This window comes from Nerophis lumbriciformis, linkage group LG01, assembly GCF_033978685.3.
Source record: "Nerophis lumbriciformis linkage group LG01, RoL_Nlum_v2.1, whole genome shotgun sequence".
Lineage (NCBI taxonomy): Eukaryota > Metazoa > Chordata > Actinopteri > Syngnathiformes > Syngnathidae > Nerophis > Nerophis lumbriciformis.
This window is the reverse complement of record NC_084548.2, coordinates 61575001-61580000: the sequence shown is the minus strand read 5'-3', so window position 1 is coordinate 61580000 and position 5000 is coordinate 61575001. Positions and strand designations below refer to the sequence as shown.

Here is a 5000-nt window from a genome sequence, read left to right as displayed (position 1 = left end):
ACATTCCACTCATCTTGGCACCAAGTTAAAAAAAGTTCCAGGAATTCCCTTTTTTTTTAAAGGGGAACACTATCACCAGACCTATGTAAGCGTCAATATATAGCTTGATGTTGCAGAAAAAAAGACCATATATTTTTTTAACCGATTTCCGAACTCTAAATGGGTGAATTTTGGCGAATTAAACGCCTTTCTATTATTCGCTCTCTGAGCGATGACGTCACATCGGGAAGCAATCCGCCATTTTCTCAAACACATTACAAACACCGAGTCAAATCAGCTCTGTTATTTTCCGTTTTTTTCGACTGTTTTCCGTACCTTGGAGACATCATGCCTCGTCGGTGTGTTGTCGGAGGGTGTAACAACACGAACAGGGACGTATTCAAGTTGCACCAGTGGCCCAAAGATGCGAAAGTGGCAGGAAATTGGACGTTTGTTCCGCACACTTTACCGACGAAAGCTACGCTACGACAGAGATGGCATAGAAGAATATCGACCCTAGCTTCCCTGGCCTGCTGACATCAACTCCAAAACTGGACAGATCAGCTTTCAGGAAAAGAGAGCGGATGAGGGTATGTCTACAGAATATATTAATTGATGAAAATTGGGCTGTCTGCACTCTCAAAGTGCATGTTGTTGCCAAATGTATTTCAAATGCTGTAAACCTAGTTCATAGTTGTTAGTTTCCTTTAATGCCAAACAAACACATACCAATCGTTGGTTAGAAGGCGATCGCCGAATTCGTCCTCGCTTTCTCCCGTGTCGCTGGCTGTCGTGTCGTTTTCGTCGGTTTCGCTTGCATACGGTTCAAACCGACATGGCTCAATAGCTTCAGTTTCTTCTTCAATTTCGTTTTCGTTACCTGCCTCCACACTACAACCATCCGTTTCAATACATTCGTAATCTGTTGAATCGCTTAAGCCGCTGAAATCCGAGTCTGAATCCGAGCTAATGTCGCTATAGCTTGCTGTTCTTTCCGCCATGTTTGTTTGTATTGGCATCACTATGTGACGTCACAGGAAAATGGACGGGTGGTTAAAATCAGGCACTTTGAAGCTTTTTTAGGGATATTGCGTGATGGGTAAAATTTTGAAAAAAACTTCGAAAAATAAAATAAGCCACTGGGAACAGATTTTTAATGGTTTTAACCCTTCTGAAATTGTGATAATGTTCCCCTTTCAACCCTTTTATCATCCTTTTTCGACAACTCCTCCCACATTTTTCAACCGGCAAAACATTCCTCTTAATCAGGACAAAAATGTAAGTGTTTTTTTTTTAACTGGAAAAATTCCCGGTTTTCCCGAAATTCCTGGAATTCCGTAATACTGTTTATCAATAAAAAAAAATTTACTACTTCAATATTTCTCGACCGATTTGAAACATTCCAACACCAACAATTTAAACCCAAATATTTTAGCATTTTCAAAAAAATCCCTGCTTTTCCCGAAATTTCCAAGCAATTCCCATTTTCCATTCCTAATTCCCATTTTTCAAAGTTCCACAACTCCCACATTTTTATCCAATTCAAACCGTACCAACTTTATAATATTCAGCCAGTTCAGGAAATATGTGCTCCTTTTCAACAATTATAACACAAATTCCTGGATTTCCTAGGATTCCCAGTTTTTAGGGACAATTATCCCCAATCAAAATTAATTGTCCATTTTTCAAACCATTCCACTTTCAACACATTCTGGACGTATGCAGTAACACAGTGTTTTTCAACCTTTTTTGAGCCAAGGCACATTTTTTGCGTTGAAAAAATCCGGAGGCACACCACCGGAAGAAATTATAAACTCAGTTGACAGTTAAAAGTCATTGTCGCAATTGTTGGATATGACTTTAAAGCATAACCAAGCATGCATCACTATAGCTCTTGTCTCAAAGTAGGTGTACTGTCACCGCCTGTCACATCATGCTATGACTTATTTTGCGTTTTTTGCTGTTTTCCTGTTTGTAGTGTTTTAGTTCTTGTCTTGCGCTCCTATTTTGGTGGCTTTTTCTCTTCTGTTGGTATTTTCCTGTAGCAGTTTCATATCTTATATTTCCCGCATCTACTTTGTTATAGCAATCAAGAATATTTCAGTTGTTTTTATCCTTCTTTGTGGGGACATTGTTGATTGTCATGTCATGTTCGGATGTACATTGTCTTTGCTCCACAGTAAGTCTTTGCTGTCGTCCAGCATTCTGTTTTTGTTCACTTTGTAGCCAGTTCAGTTTTAGTTTCGTTCTGCATAGCCTTCCCTAAGCTTCAATGCCTTTTCTTAGGGGACACTCACCTTTTGTTTATTTTTGGTTTAAGCATAAGACACCTTTTTACCTGCATTTACAAAGCAATTAGCTACCGGCTGCCACCTACTGATATGGAAGAGTATTACACTCTAGACACTCAACAACAACACATCATTTACAGACTATAATTACTGGTTTGCAAAAAAATGTTTTAACCCAAATATGTCAAATTAGATCATCTCCCACGGCACACCAGACTGTATCTCACGGCGTGGCACAGTGGTTGAAAAACACTGCACTAGACAACGGCATTTTATTTGCAGATTATAATTATTGATTTGCAAATAATATTTTTGGGACCAATTACGTGAAGTTGTATAATTTCCCACGGCACACCAGACAATAGTGTGCCGCGGCACAGTGGTTGAAAAACACTGCAGTAACATATTGTGTCGTTTTATTTTGTCAACATTATTCATCTACAAAACCCAAAACCAGTGAAGTTGGCACGTTGTGTAAATGGTAAGTAAAAATAGAATACAATAATTTGCAAATCCTTTTCAACTTATATTCAACTAAATAGACTGCAAAGACAAGATATCTAATGTTGGTCGTTTTTTTTGTGTGCAAATAATCATTAACTTAGAATTTAATGGCAGCAACACATTGCAAAAAAGTTGTCACAGGGGCATTTTTACCACTGTGTTACATGGCCTTTCCTTTTAACAACACTCAGTAAACATTTGGGAATTGAAGAGACACATTTTTTTAAGCTTTTCAGTTGGAATTTTTTCCCATTCTTGCTTGATATACAGCTTAAGTTGATCAGGGTCTCCGTTGTGGTATTTTAGGCTTCATAATGCGCCACACATTTTCAATGGGAGACAGGTCTGGACTACAGGCAGGCCAGTCTAGTACCCGCACTCTTTAACTATGAAGCCACACTGTTATAACACGTGGCTTGGCTATGAATTGATTACGTGGACCCCGACTTAAACAAGTTGAAAAACTTATTCGGGTGTTACCATTTAGTGGTCAATTGTACGGAATATGTGCTGAACTGCGCAATCTACTCATAAAAGTTTCAATCAATCAATCAATCAAATTGGCATTGTCTTGCTGAAATAAGCAGGGGCGTCCATGGTAACGTTGCTTGGATGGCAACATATGTTGCTCCAAAACCTGTATGTACCTTTCAGCATTAATGGCACATTCACAGATGTGTAAATTACCCATGTCTTGGGCACTAATACACCCCCATACCATCACACATGCTGGCTTTTCAACTTTGCGCCTATAACAGTCCGGATAGTTCTTTTCCTCTTTGTTCCGGAGGACACGACGTCCACAGTTTCCAAAAACAATTTGAAATGTGGACACGTCAGACCACAGAACACTTTTCCACTTTGCATCAGTCCATCTTAGATGAGCTCGGGCCCAGCGAAGCATTTCTGGGTGTTGTTGATGAATGGCTTTCGCTTTGCATAGTAGAGTTTTAACTTGCACTAACAGATGTAGCGACCAACTGTAGTTACTGACAGTGGTTTTTTGAAGTGTACCTGAGCCCATGTGGTGATATCCTTTACACACTGAAGTCGCTTTTTGATGCAGTGCCGCCTGAGGAATTGAAGTTCCGTAATATCATCGCTTACGTGCAGTGATTTCTCCAGATTCTCTGAACCTCTTGATGATATTAGAGACCGTAGATGGTGAAATCCCTAAATTCCTTGCAATAACTGGTTGAGAAAAGTTGTTCTTAAACTGTTCGACAATTTGCTCACGCATTTGTTGACAAAGTGGTGACCCTCGCCCCATCCTTGTTTGTGAATGACTGAGCATTTCATGGAATCTACTTTTATACCCAATCATGGCACCCACCTGTTCCCAATTAGCCTGTTCACCAGTGGGACGTTCCAAATAAGTGTTTGATGAGCATTCCTCAACTTTCTCGGTCTTTTTTGCCACTTGTGCCAGCTTTTTTGAAAGGCATCAAATTCCAAATGAGTTAATATTTGCAAAAAATTACAAAGTTTTCCAGTTCAAACGTTAAATATCTTGTCTTTGCAGTCTATTCAATTGAATATAGGTTGAAAATAATTTTCAAATCATTGTATTCTGTTTTTATTTACCATTTACACAACGTGCCAACTTCACTGGTTTTGGGTTTTGTACTTGTTCCTGTTAATATCTGATCACTTCCCGTTTGAACATGTTCTATCTACACTTCTGTTCAAATGTAATGATCGCTTATTCTTCTCTTCTTTGATGCTTTACATCAGTTTTGGCTGATACTGCACATTTGGGTATGGATCTGATACCAAGTAGTTCCAGGATCGTACATTGGTCATAACTAAAGTTCTCCTGTGTCCAGGGACGTATTTATTGACTTTATAAACAATAACAAAAGATTTTGTGATAATTAAATTTATCGATGTATATCAGTATAGATCCACCCGTTTGTTTACATTTATTAGTGCTAGCTTGCTGTTAGCAGTGCGCTATTGTATCCTCTTACGGTGCGTAGTGAAGCATGTTTAGCTATGTATCATCCTCCAGTGATAATATACTTGTAACAAACTTACTTTATTTGTCATGGAGGCCAGGATTAGTCATTTAGAAGTAGCTCAAACACTGTGGAGGGACGTTAGCCGCCAGCCAGCTATGTTTTAAAGCACAACTCGCAGTGTTTCCTTCTTCTGTCTCCACTTGCAAGTGCTCTGTGTGTGTGTTGACTCACAAGCGCCTGGGCTCATATTAGCAGCAATGACACC

At 39.2% G+C, this 5000-nt stretch overlaps 1 protein-coding gene and 1 long non-coding RNA gene across 2 annotated transcripts in view; one reads left to right on the top strand and one right to left on the bottom strand.

Annotated features, from left to right (window-relative positions):
• hspg2 (heparan sulfate proteoglycan 2) overlaps positions 1 to 5000 on the bottom strand; it is a 362847-nt gene that overhangs the window by 194815 nt on the left and 163032 nt on the right. The window lies entirely within an intron of this gene.
• LOC140679256 (uncharacterized) overlaps positions 1 to 5000 on the top strand; it is an 18324-nt gene that overhangs the window by 9840 nt on the left and 3484 nt on the right. The window lies entirely within an intron of this gene.